At 47.2% G+C, this 14549-nt stretch overlaps 1 long non-coding RNA gene across 1 annotated transcript; it reads right to left on the bottom strand.

The window, feature by feature from the left end:
* Positions 1–6827: 6827 nt before the first annotated feature.
* LOC138768025 (uncharacterized) lies at positions 6828–10008 on the bottom strand. The gene is made up of 3 exons (XR_011358915.1): positions 9931–10008; positions 8783–8888; positions 6828–7072 (listed from the first exon to the last, which is right to left on the bottom strand). It is a non-coding gene; the product is annotated as an uncharacterized lncRNA (long non-coding RNA).
* Positions 10009–14549: the final 4541 nt, after the last annotated feature.

Below are 14549 nucleotides of genomic sequence, written 5' to 3'. Positions count from 1 at the left end.
AACATTAGATGTGATATAAAGCAAGTTTGCAATATACATTGTAACGCCTGGAGTAGTGGATCCACTGGACCGTCACCAGCAATGGCACTAACCTCACCAGGGAGCGGAGTCTAAGGGACCGCTGGTTTTCACCAGAGCCCGCCGCAAGGCGGGATGGACTTGCTGCGGCAGGCGACCCCCAGGTCGCTACCCCTGGCTTGGTTGCTAGTGACGGCAGGCGAGGCGAGGCGTGGCAGGAGCAGTAGGCAGGAGATGGTGCTAGCAGAGGTCTGTAGGCGTGATTGCAGGTGACAGGCTGAACACAGGAGCAATAGTGTAACAGAGGAGCAGGAACCAGGAACAAGGACTAGGGACCAGGTAGCGAACAGGAATCAGGAACAACAGGGAGCTGGGCCAAACGCTATGGGAAGCATCTAGAGGCTCCAACACCTGGAAGGGGGCAGAGCTGGAACTTATAGGGGAGTGATTGACATGTGGACCAATTAGGAGCGCACTGCCCCTTTAAATCTGAGACAGCCGGCGCGCGCGCGCCCTAGGAGGCGGGGACGCGCGCGCCGGCCGGCACAGTGAGAGACAGGAGCGGAGGAAGGTGAGGCGCCCCCAGGGGCCGAACTAGCAGCAGCGCCGGGTCCCTGCACAAGGACCCCGGCGGCTGCATGGGGCAGGAGGAGGTTGCGGCGGCCCGGAACACGAGATGCCGCCGCGGCCGTGACAGTACCCCCCCCCCTTTGGCCTCCCCCTCTTTCTTGCCTGCAGATGGAGGCAAATCAGTGATGAAGTCCATCCCTATGTGGTGCCAGGGAAGGTCTGGAACTGGCAAGGGCTGTAATAGGCCGGCAAGCCGTAGTCGGGAGGACTTGTTTTTGGCACAGATGGTACAGGAAGCCACAAAGTCCTTGACATCTTGGAATAGACTGGACCACCAGTAGTGGCGGGAGATCCGTTGCCCGGTCTTTTGGACTCCAGGGTGCCCGGCCACCAACGAGGAATGTCCCCACTTCAAAATCCTTCTTCGAAGCGCAGGGCGAACATAGGTCTTTCCGGGGGGTACTCTCTGAAGAGTAGAGGTGGCGACTGGCACTAGGCGATCGGGAGGTATAATGTGGCGAGGGGATGTGGATTTGTGGAAGAAATCCTTCTGTAAGTTCTCCCGGATGTAGGAGGACATGGCCTCAGTCTCGGGTACGGAGAGAGGGTACACCCGACCTCGTGGAGAAGGAGTACCAGGAAGGAGGTCTATGGGACAATCGTACGCCCGGTGAGATGGTACAGAGTCCGCCTCCTCGGCAGAGAAGGCATCCGCCAAGTCTTGGTCTTCCGCCGGTAGGCCGGATAGAGGCTTGGCGGGGTCAGGCGACGACATAGAGTACTTGGTCTGAGGTGACTTCAGACACTGGTTGGAACAGTCCTGACCCCAACTGAGAATCTCCCCGGTTCTCCAGTCCAGCTTAGGGGCATGTAATTGCAGCCAAGGGAGTCCCAGGAGGATGGCGGGAGAAGAATGGGGCAGGACGTAGAAGGGTATCTTTTCCTGATGTAAAGGGCCCACCTGGAGGACTAGAGGTGCGGTCTGGTAGTACACATGGTCGGTAAGAATCTCGCCCGTGACCGAGGAGATAGTCAGGGGTCTGGCTAGTTGGGTCACGGGTAGCCGCCATCTTTGAACCAATGTTGCCGCAATAAAACTGCCTGCTGACCCAGAATCGAGAAAGGCAGTAGTCTGGTGATTTTGTCCTGAGGGTGTCTGGGTGAAACTGGCATAGACAATCTTGGAGAGGTGGCATTTACACCTAGGGAGACCTGTCCCACCAGACCTAGGTGCGAGCATTTCCCGGATGCTTAAGGACGTTGGGGACATCTCTGCCGAAAGTGATCAGGGCCACCGCAGTAGAGGCAGAGATTCAGCTCTAGACGACGAATTCTCTCATCAGGCGTCAGGCGAGCTCGTTCCACCTGCATAGGAACCTCAGGAGACGGCTGGAACACCGGAATGTCAGGATTCTGGGAGACCGGCGCCAGCTGGTGATGGCGACGGGACAGGCTTAGTCGTTGTTCATGCAGAACCTCCTCCTCCCTCTCCGAAAAACGAGTATCAACCCTGGTGGCCAGTAGGATGAGTTCGTTCAGGGAGGTAGGTAGGTCTCGGGCAGAAAGCACGTCTCTCACCCGACTGGACAGACCCTTCTTGAAGGTGGCTACTAGAGCGGCCTCATTCCAGTCTAGCTCTGCTGCCAGGGTGCGAAATTGGATGGCATAGTCGCCAACGGAGGAATTCCCTTGTGAGAGATTAAGTAGAGCAGTCTCAGCCGAAGATGCACGGGCAGGTTCCTCAAAGACGGAGCGAAACTTGGCCAGAAAGATTCGGAGATTGGCAGCAGTAGGGTCATCTCGGTCCCAGAGAGGCGTGGCCCAAGCCAGAGCTCTACCCTCCAATAGGCTGATGATGAAAGCCACTTTAGAGCACTCGGTGGGAAACTGACTACTTAAAAGTTCAATATGCATGGTGCACTGAGTCAGGAATCCCCTGCACAACTTGGGGTCACCACCTTATTTGCTCGGGAGAGCCAGTTGTAGTTTCGAAGAGACAGCAGTAGGTGGTGAGCGCTGAGCAGTAGTATGCTGCTGTAAGGCGGCAGTCAGCTGCTGGATCTGCTGCGACTGTTGCTGGATCTGTAGGGCCTGTTGAGCGACCACTCTGGCTACGTCACGGATATCAGGCACCTCGCCGGGATCCATGGTTGGAGCCTACTGTAACGCCTGGAGTAGTGGATCCACTGGACCGTCACCAGCGATGGCACTAACCTCACCAGGGAGCGGAGTCTAAGGGGCCGCTGGTTTTCACCAGAGTCCGCCGCAAGGCGGGATGGACTTGCTGCGGCAGGCGACCCCCAGGTCGCTACCCCTGGCTTGGTTGCTAGTGACGGCAGGCGAGGCGTGGCAGGAGCAGTAGGCAGGAGATGGTGCTAGCAGAGGTCTGTAGGCGTGATCGCAGGTGACAGGCTGAACACAGGAGCAATAGTGTAACAGAGGAGCAGGAACAAGGACTAGGGACCAGGTAGCGAACAGGAATCAGGAACAATAGGGAGCTGGGCCAAACGCTATGGGAAGCATGTAGAGGCTCCAACACCTGGAAGGGGGCAGAGCTGGAACTTATAGGGGAGTGATTGACATGTGGACCAATTAGGAGCGCACTGCCCCTTTAAATCTGAGACAGCCGGCGCGCGCGCGCCCTAGGAGGCGGGGACGCGCGCGCCGGCCGGCACAGTGAGAGACAGGAGCGGAGGAAGGTGAGGCGCCCCCAGGGGCCGAACTAGCAGCAGCGCCGTTTCCCTGCACAAGGACCCCGGCGGCTGCATGGGGCAGGAGGAGGTTGCGGCGGCCCGGAACACGAGATGCCGCCGCGGCCGTGACAACATTCATTATTTTTTTGTTGTTATCGTACTGTGAAACAAAGCTGAACTTACCAGAAATCCAGGTCCAGTCTCCTGAAGGCAGATTTTCACTGCTCAATGTGTCCATCAATTCCATGACTGCCTTCTCTCTGTGAGCGCTCAGATGACCTGGGATACACAGGAATTCCTGTTTTCTGACTGTCTCAGAAAACAGGAAGTGCCGTGTTTTTTCCATGTTAAAAAATAATGAATTTAAAGTGCAAACTTGCTTTATATCACATCTACTGTTGATTTAGTTAGTTATAACAACAGGGACACTTTAAATACTATCAAATAGAACACACTATTGTTTAATTTAAATCTGCCAGCTCTATATATTGCTCTGAGCTCAAGTGTCAAGAAGGCGTTGCTAAGCCTCAGCATACATACTTCCACTCTCCCCCAAACTTGTCTGACTCATCTTCCAGCACTGAACCATGTAATCAGTCAAGGTGGGAAGGGAAGGTTGAGGGAGGAGGCATGTATGCTGAGGCTTGGCAACACCTCTTTGACACCTCTTTGGCATGATATAGAGCTGACAGATTCCTTTTAAAAATAAAAGTTTCTGTTCACTGTCATTATGGCTGTGTCTTCTGCCTATGTTGACCCCTTACTAGTTCTAGTTCATGTAGCTGGCTCCTGAGTGTCACTAAATTACCAAGGTCGCCAAGGATTTACAGAACCATATATCCACTTCTCTCTGTTGCCTCTCCTTTTTGGCTCTTAGGTTTCACAATGAATCAGATGCACTACTTGATCTATGTAAATCTAGGAGTCAAAAACAAATACACAAATAAACAAATGAAATCAAACATTAGTGCCTCAATACAGCGTTTGGAGGATAATTGGAGAATGTAAAATCCAGATGGTTCACTCCTCAGCTATCCTGAACATGTGGCAGCTTCATTGTTATCATTGTACTCACAGGAAATATTACAAGGAATAAACACTAATATTTACTACCTACTATATATAGTATAATATAAACATGCAATATGTAAGCAGCACAACACAGTAATGCAGCTGGGGGGAAATATTTCAAATATGTCATTTAAAGCTTGTAAAATTTTACCAAGGAAAGAATTCTTTAGAGGATATGTTTAGGTTGCATTCACATAAAAGCCTCATGCATATGACCAATATTTCAGTATCTCTGGTGCTCTGTATTACTGACTTATTCTTCACTGGAATCATTTGTGGAAATAATCTACGGAGGAATAGTTATGTAATACTTCCTCAGTCTTATACTTCCGTCTGGGACCCCTACTCCTCCTAAAACCAGCAGTGCCCTGAAAGGATCAGACATGTCGAAATCAAACATCTGACGACATCTGCCATACAGCTGATTGGCTGATCCTGCCAAAATCAGGTTTGGTTGACAGTAATGTAATGTGTATGGCCTGATTAAGCAACTTGCTGGCTTAGAAATCTCTTGTTCACACAGAGTTTTTTCAGCTCCGTTTAAAATGACGTCCGTCATTTTGAGTATAAAATAACGGACGTCATTTAACAGCCTGGCCTCCCCTTAGTGCAATGACTGCTGTTTGTTCTAGTTTAGGTGGACAAATTGGCCTTTGGGTGCGGCTTAAAGGGGGTTGTCCAGCGAAAATCTTTTTCTTTCAAATTAACTGGTGTCAGAAAGTAATATAGATTTGTAACTTACATCAAGTAAAAAATCTCAAGTCTTCCCATACTTATCAGCTGCTGTATGTCATGCAGGAAATGTTGTTTTATTTTCAGTCTGACACAGTGCTCTCTGCTGACATCTCTGGCCAAGACAGGAACTTTCCAGAGCAGGAGAGGTTTTCTATGGGGATTCATAGAAAACCGGCACAAGAGTTCCTGTCTCGGCCAGAAATATCAGCAGAGAGCACTATGTCAGACTGAAAATAAAACATTTCCTGCATTACATACAGGAGCTAATAAGTATAGGAAGATTTGATTTTTTTTTAATAGAAGTAAATTACAAATCCATATAAATTTTTGATACCAGTTGATTTGAAAGAAAACGTTTTTCGCTGGACAACCCATTTAATCGAAAAGCCCATTGAATTTTAATAGTAAAAATGAAGAAAGAACAGTGACAAAAGAAAAAATATGTGTGAACTACTAATAAAAAAAGGTCTGCTTTTTACAAAAGACGTCCGAAAATAATGATCATGTTCATTATTTTGACGTCAGCGGTAAAAAAATGTCCGTTATTCAATGCATTGTGCGCATTGGACGTCCGTCTTCCCATGGACTTCAATGCATTGTCATTGCAGTCAGTTTAATCGCAGTTTAATCGCAAAAATTTATGTTTTTATAAATATCAAAATCGGACACCCTTTTTCTATTTTTTACGTTGTGTGAACATAGCCATACTCCCATAAAATTAATTGTTTGGGTCATTTCAAGGTAAAGCCCCTCTTATTTTTGGCTGCTATACGGGGTCAGAAGGTCTGCGTGCCAGTGGTGTTGTGGGGTACCCACCAAATAATTTGCCTAGGCGGGGTGTCTTTAAAGGGGCACTCCGGCCTGGGGGCTTTTTTTTATATGGCCGGGGAGGAGGTGGCTGAGGGCAACGACATCCACTCACCTCCCCGGTTCCAGCGGCGGGTCCCGTATCACAGCGGTCCGATCCCCGCTGCCCTTCCACACCAGGAAGTGGCTGGGCAGCAGGGACAGAAGCGCCGCGATACGGGACCTGCCGCTGGAACCGGGAAGGTGAGTGGACATTGTTGCCCTCAGCCACCTCCTCCCTGGCCATTAGTGATGAGCGAATACTGTTCGATCGAATAGATAATCGATCGAATAGTAAGATGTTCGAATATTCGATATTTGTACGAACATCTCGTGCATATTCGATAAATATTTGATAAGCGTTCAAATCCCCCAGCTTCCGGTTTCACCCTCCAAATGGTCAAATAGATGTTTTTCACTAATCGAATACTTGTTCCGATAGACTTTAATGGGATCGAATATTCGCGGGATATTCGTACGAATATCGAATATTCGAATATCTCACTATTCGCTCATCACTACTGGCCATATAAAAAAAGCCCCCAGGCCGGAGTACCCCTTTAATCTGACTAAGCCAAATTCCATACAAGTGGGGCTCTTCACATGCGTGTATAGGATATATGTTTGTTTTAAAAATACGGCATGCACTACTTTTATATTTGTAGATAGAAAATGCTGACCTGAGATCTAGAGCGAGTGTGCAAAATACAGATGCATATGTCATCGGTGTATGTGTTTTGTATTGGATCTTTATGTCATCAGCACTAAATTTGCATTGGCAGTATCTTTTCCTTAAATGTAACCTAATAACTATTTGATTTATATTCATTACACAACAAGAATATATTGTCTGTGTTTTGCACAGGAATCACTGCAGAAAACAATTGGACTGAATGCATTTGTGTTACTGTTTAGCTGTTTACATAGAAGTAGACAAAGCTCTGCAAATCTGATTTCCAGCCCTCTTATGACTTGGCATCTTCCCACTGATGGCAACGTCAGCATTATCTCGTCCAAGACTGCACTTTCTCCATGATGGGGCCATGTAAAAGGTGGCGGAGTCTTCAGTACAGCAGATTCCACACACTTCCGAGGAAGTCACATGTTTCTGAGCTGGCTCCATTGTCAGAATATGTACTCTGGAAACAGAAAGCAACAGAACTTGTCAGGAATATTAATTCAGATCCAGCATATGCTGTTGAAAAATTGTCTGTACATAATGTTCTGTTTTATGATGATTATAAAATAAAATCTTATAAAATGGAAAAACAACTTACTTGCTTAAAGCTATAAAATTACAGCTGATACAGTTAAAGATTTAAAGGATTATTCCCATCTTACATCATTTATGGCATATCCATTCTGTTCTGTGGGAGATCTGGAAATACCGTAGCAGGCATGATTAGCTTTAAAGCATAGCTATCATATTGTATACTGACCAGATCAGCATGAAAACCATTCCGCTAACGGAAATTAGGGTATCCATAGACCCGCGCACAAGCCCTACTGGATCAATATGAGGCTATGTTCACACAATGTATGTGTTGTATAAATCACGGCTGTTGTTGCAGTTTGCAACAACGGCCGTGATTTATACAACACATATGTTTTATATGTGAAAGAATGGAATCCCGGCTGGAGCGTATACACATAGGGGGAGATTTATCAAACATGGTGTAAAGTGAAACTGGCTCAGTTACCCCTAGCAACCAATCAGATTCCACCTTTAATTCCTCATTTCATTGAAAAATGAAAGGTGGAATCTGATTGGTTGCTAGGGGCAACTGAGCCAGTTCCACCATATTTGATAAATCTCCCTCATAGACTTCGCTCCGGCCAGGATTCCATCCAGCCGCACAAAAAACTGACATGTCAGTTTTCTGCGGCCGCTTTTCATTGAATAGCGGCCGCAGAGAACCTGTCACTTAACACAATGGAGAGTGTGGCTCCGGCCACACAATCTATTGTGTGCAGCAGCAAATTGGGATGTGGGCGCACACGAATGCACCCGCATCCTAATTCATCAGAAATGAAGATCATCTGGCTGGTACTGCCATATCGGCAAGGATGATCTTTTATGACATTGGCCGTTCTGTGACCCGGCCGTTTCACAGAACGTCCGTTGTCTTACGCCATGTGAACATGGCCTGAGGCTTGTGTACAATACGGCCCTGGATTTATCGTAGCCATAGATACCTGAACTTCCAGCAGCAGAATGGTTTTTATATTAATCAGGTCAGCGTCCATCATAACAGGTACACTTTAAAGCGAATTTATCACTTATATATATATTTTTTATAAACAATGGACGAGATTTGTCCCATGGACATGAATGGGAAACATTACTGAGCATACTTTGCAACCTTTGAATAGGTCATTCAGCTAGCAGCTGAGCGGCCTGTTACTGAAGAGACCGGCCCAGAAGCATCAGCGGTGAGCAGGGAACACAGGTGAAAGGCTGCAGGACATCGGAGAAGAATAGGTAAGCATAAACTTAATTTTTTTATATGTCAAATGCAAGCGTTGCATGGACATGGCTAATAATGTCCTTGCAGCCCTGGATGCACGATAACTGAGCTGTGTATGAGTTTGGTATGCGAGCGCTGATCTAGCAGATCAACATTTGCTTACTGTAAGGGGTTGGGCCTAGTGAAAGACTTCAGGATTATTATAAAATGTGGATAGTAAAATAAAAAATTTGAAAAAAAAAAACCACCCACCAAACATTCTTAAAGGACAACAACATTTTTCCCCTAATTAACACACATTATAAAGTTATATAACTTTGTAATGTGTGTTAATTAGACACCTGGCCCAGTTCCCTCCACCCCCCCCTTCTACATACATACCGAATAACTGTCGACCATGTCCTCTTCTCCCGGCACCATTTTGTGTCTATGTCGTCATAACGGGGGGCTGGCCTGATCTTTCTCTCTTCAGCATCTACTTGTTGAACTGAATAGGATGAATGGGAGAGAAAAGGCTACTGGTGCAGGGGAAAGATAACAAGCGCCAGTCTCACTGATTAGTTTTTGTCTCTTGGCTTCAATCAATTGTGTGGCTGGGTTGCATAATTGATTGCTGGGTAGTTCATAAGGTCCTTTAAATTCATTATTGTCAGCTGCACATGATGGTCTATAAGGTACACAGGGAACTTCTGTCAGTAAGTGCAGTGAGTATATTTACTAAAATTGTACACTGAACAATTTTACTATAAAGTCACCAACCACTTTAAAGCAACTCGGTATCCACCACCCCTTCAGACCACTAGTACTATCCGTTTCATGAGAGTGAATTCTTAACGGTCGTGTCTTTTAAATTGCACCTGGTGCCTTGGTTAGAGCAAAAGATGATCTTTTAATCTGCAGTGCTGTGTCAAACTGGTGTGTCTTTGCCCCAGGTCTGTGATGTCTCTCCTACCTTCCTCCCCACCCTCCTCATTATTAGGAACACACCCAGGTTGGAGTTTTCCTATTCATCACTTGTCTAAAATGCACCTGGGATGTAGCATCACAGGTGCAGTTTAGACAGGCGATGAATAGAAATCCTGCCTGGGGGGTGTTCCTAGAGATGAGGAGAGTGGGGAGGAAGGAAGGAGAGGTGTTGAAGACCTGGGGCAAAGACACACCTGTTTGACATAGCGCTGCAGATTAAAAGATCATTTTTTGCTCTAACCAAGGCACCAGGCGCATTTTAAAAGACATGACCAGTATGCATTTACTCTCATCAAATGAATAGTACTAGCTGTTTGGTGGGGTGGGTTGGTCGATACAGAATCGCTTTAAAGCCCCCCTTCTTTAGCCAGCTTTTAATAGTGCCTTATGTACTAGTGGAAAGATTCTATCTCTCTGCTCCTCCAGGAATGACATGTGGAGATCTTTCTCAGTCAGTCAAGTAGTGAGGAGGATGCAGACAGGTCAGGGGACAGAGGTCTGTGTCCTCCAAGCTTTGTGGCGCATGTAACAACATCCGGGTATTCCGGCAGCTGTCCTCTCACCTTCGTGGCCTGGGTTCTTCTAGCTTCTTCAGTCCTAGCCGCATGGAGCAATGTGTGCCCTCTCTTTCCTTCCTCCGTGTAGTATAGATCTGGCCACTAGAGGGGGCATTCATGCACCTTTCCCAGATTTAAAGGCTCAGTACCTTAATTACACTGCACCTGTGGCTTAGGTATTGATGCTCCGTGCATATGCGCACTTTCTGAGCATTAAAGGGGTAGTCCACCCAAAAAATTTTTCTTTCAAATCAACTGGTGCCATAAAGTGCCAGAGATTTGTAATTCACTTCTATTAAAAAATCTTAAGTCTTCCAGTACTTATTAGCTGCTGTATGTCCAGCAGGAAGTGGTGTTTTCTTTCCTGTCTGACCCAGTGCTCTCTGTTGCCTCCTCTGTCCATGTCAGGAACTGTCCAAAGCAGGAGCAAATCGCCATAGAAAACCCCTCCTGCTCTCCAGACTGGAAATAATACAACTTCCTGTTGGGCATACAGCAGCTAATAAGTACTGGAAGGCTTGAGATTTTTTAATAGAAGTAAATTACAAATCTCTGTCACTTCATGGCAGCAGTTGATTTGAAAGAAAAAAATTTTGGGTGGACTACCCCTTTAAGGTCCAGTGGTCATGCAAAGGTGTTTCTCCATTTGCCTAGCAGAAGCATTCTTGTGAGCCTGTATCTGTCTTACCAATATTTCCCTGCCTGTACTCCCTGTCCTTGTTCCTGTTACAGTGCTCCTGCCCATCCAACCTGGTTCCTGTGTTCCCGCTGTGGTGTCCTTGTGTTCTAGAGTTCCTGCTGTCTGATCCTGCACTCCCAGTTGCTTCCAATATACCTGTGTGTTCCTGTTAGGGCTGGGCGATATAAACGATATGCCAAAATATCGTCATCAATTCGGTTGACGATATAGATTTTTGGCATATCGTCATATCCCGATATACCACGGAGCGGTAGTGAATAAGATTCTCACTTACCGCTCCGTGGTACCGCGCTGCAGGGCCCCCCGTTCACGCATCGTCAGCGCGCTAGCGCGCTGATGCGTGTGACGTCAGGTCTCCCAGTGCATGCTGGGAAGAAGACGCGGCCCGTCTCGCCTCGCGGACTCCATCAGCCAGCCCTGCAGGAAAGGTAAGTAGCAGAGGGGTCGGGGGCGGCAGATGGCTTGGCATGGGGCTGATGATGGCCCTGGCTGGGGGGACATGATGGCTGGCACATGAAATGGCTGGAAAACTGAGAGGGGAGATGACTGGCACTGGGGGGGGGGGGCTGATGACTGACAACGGGGGGCTGATGACTGACAACGGGGGGCTGATGACTGACAACGGGGGGCTGATGACTGACAACGGGGGGGCTGATGACTGGCAACGGGGGGCTGATGACTGGCAACGGGGGGCTCATGACTGGCAACGGGGGGCTGATGACTGGCAAGGCGGGTGATAACTGGCACAAGGGAGGGCTGATGACTGGCACAGGGTGGGCTGATGGCACAGGGGAAGGCTGATGACTGGCAAGGGGGGCTGATGACTGGCGCAAGGGGGGCTGATGGCACAGGGGAGGGCTGATCACTGGCACAGGGTGGGCTGATGGCACAGGGGAAGGCTGATGACTGGCAAGGGGGGTGATAACTGGCACAAAGGGGGCTGAAGGCATAGGGGAGGGCTGATCACTGGCACAGGGGAAGGCTGATGACTGGCAAGGGGGGGGTTGAGTATACACACAAAAAAAATTTATATATCGTGATATATCGTTATATCGTGCATGCATCAAATTATATCGTGATATAAATTTTAGGCCATATCGCCCAGCCCTAGTTCCTGTCCTGAGTGTGAACCTGACCCAAGCCACTTTTGCACCTGCTACCATTCCTGCATCTAGTTATCTGCTTTGTCAACTGCACCGTGTGACCTGCACCTGTGTCTTTGTCCCCAGCTTTCTCACCTGCATCTGTTACTTTCATCCTGTGTGTCTGCATATTTGTCTGTACTGTCAGATTGGCAACACGGATGGTTCCACCCTTGCCATCTAGTCTGCCCCGACCAGCTGTCACGTTGTCTCAGGAAGTAGCGACCTAGCGTATCATTTGGGAAAGACTATTTCCACTATCAGGAGTATCTCGTGAAGAACAGAGCATATACTTAGACAACGCCCTTAGGGCACAGTGGTCTCACATCCGCTGATCCAGACAGCACCATTAAAGGTTACTCCAGAGGGGGGGGGGGCACTTTTTTGCTGGGACCGGGACGGAAGTGGCCGAGGGAAAAGACGTCCACTTAGCTCCCCGGTTCCAGCGGCAGGTCCCGCACCGCGGCCTTCGGAGGCCCACCGCTGGAACCGGGGAGGTAAGTGGACGTCTTTTCCCTCGGCCACCTCCTCCCCGGTCCCAGCAAAAAAGTGCCCCCCCCCCCGCTGGAGTAACCTTTTAAGGAAGTGCAGTGCCCTGTCTGTCTCAGACAAGGTCAAAAGATGAAAGGCTATGTTTCCCCATGCCCAGTGTGTAGGCTGGATTCACTAAGATGGGGAAAAAGGGGGGAAATTCTTTCCTTTTAACCCTCTTATGTTAGCCATACAGCTATATACGCCGGATGACATGAAGGCGTGAATGGAACAAGCTCAGGAGTTGAGCATGTTTCATAGCAAGGGTAGGCTGCTATGTGTAGCAGAGCTCTGAAACTGATGCCAGTGGCAGTCATTTAACACTTTCAATGCGGTATTGAATAGGTTATATGTGTTGTATGACAGGTGCTGCACCTGTCAGATGTTCGATCGGCAATATGTTTGCGGGTAGCCAATTAGGCAGTTAACAAGAGTATTAGCAATCTAAAGGTTGCTTATAAAAGATCCCTAGGGGGACTTAAAAAGTACAGTAAAAAGTACAATATTTAAAGTTTCTATAAAAAATATAAAAAGAAAACCCTCCCTTTCAAAAAAAAATTTTCAATAAAAATTCAAACCACCCCACCTTCCCATTTTTCAAATAAAAGAAAAGCAAAAGTTGTCCAATCTATTAAAATATTATGTTATTAATATTTTTATTAATTGAAACACCAAAATTGCTGATTTTTGGTCACATGATACATCAGAAAAAGTTAAAAGAGATCAAAAGTCCCATCAAAACCAAAATGGTACCATTAACCCTTTAAGGACATGGCCCATTTTCGTTTTTACGTTTTCGGTTTTTCCTCCTTGTGTTTAAAAGGTCATAGCACTTGCATTTTTCCACCTAGAAACCCACATGAGCCCTTATTTCTTGCGTCACTAATTGTACTTTGCAATTACAGGCTGAATTTTTGCATAAAGTACACTGCGAAACCAGAAAAAAATTCAAAGTGTGGTGAAATTGAAAAAAAAAAACGCATTTCTTTTATTTGGGGGAAATGTGTTTTTACGCCATTCGCCCTGGGGTAAAACTGACTTGTTATGCATGTTCCTCAAGTTGTTACGATTAAAACGATATGTAACATGTATAACTTATATTGTATCGGATGGCCTGTAAAAAATTCAAACCGTTGTTAACCAATATACATTCCTTAAAATCGCTCCATTCCCAGGCTTATAGCGCTTTTATCCTTTGGTCTATGGGGCTGTGCGAGGTGTCATTTTTTGCGCCATGATGTGATCTTTCTATCGGTACCTTGATTGCGCATATACGACTTTTTGATCGCTTTTTATTACATTTTTTCTGGATTTGATGCGACCAAAAATGCGCAATTTTGCACTTTGGGATTTTTTTTGCGCTGACGCCGTTTACCGTACGAGATCAGGAATGTGATTAATTAATAGTTCGGGCGATTACGCACGCGGCGATACCAAACATGTTTATTTATTTATTTATTTGTTTACTTTTATTTAAAACCTGGGAAAAGGGGGGTGATTCAGACTTTTATTAGGGGAGGGGGATTTTTACTATTAACAACACGTTTTTTTTTTTTTTTACACATATACTAGAAGCCCCCCTGGGGGACTTCTAGTATATACACGTTGATCTCTCATAGAGATCTCTGCAGCATAGATATGCTGCAGAGATCCATGAGATCGGCACTCGTTTGCTTTCGGCTGCTGCAGCCGGAAACAAACGAGTGCCGAGCCGAGGACGGCGCCATCTTGGACGCGTCCCCGGCCGGCATCAGTAACGGAGATCGCTCCTCCGGGACAAGGTCCCGGAGGAGCGATCTCCCCCACTAGACACCAGGGAAACGTTGCCTCCGGTAATCGGAGGCAGCTGTCAACTTTGACAGCTGCCTCCGATTAGCTAATTAGCGGGCACGGCGATCGGACCGTGCCCGCTAATAGCGGCGGTCCCGGGCTACACGCGGCACCCGGGATCGCGGCACTTCAAAGCGGGGCCGCCGCGCGGCCCCGCTTTGAAGTGCTAATGAGGACATAGGACGTACCGGTACGTCCTATGTCCTTAAGAGGTTAATTAGAGGAATTTTAAGCATATTAATTAAGTGATAAAAAGTACTAAAATAGAATAGAATCTATATAAATTAGGTACTGTAATCGCACTGACCCACAGAAAGATAACCTGTAACTTTAATAGCCCTATTTCACGGAACGATTATCGTTCATAGACTCGCTCCAACGACAGCTCGTTAACGAGCACTTAACGATTTTTTTAAGCGAAC

This window comes from Dendropsophus ebraccatus, chromosome 11, assembly GCF_027789765.1.
Source record: "Dendropsophus ebraccatus isolate aDenEbr1 chromosome 11, aDenEbr1.pat, whole genome shotgun sequence".
NCBI lineage: Eukaryota > Metazoa > Chordata > Amphibia > Anura > Hylidae > Dendropsophus > Dendropsophus ebraccatus.
This window is presented reverse-complemented; position numbering and strand designations above follow the sequence as displayed.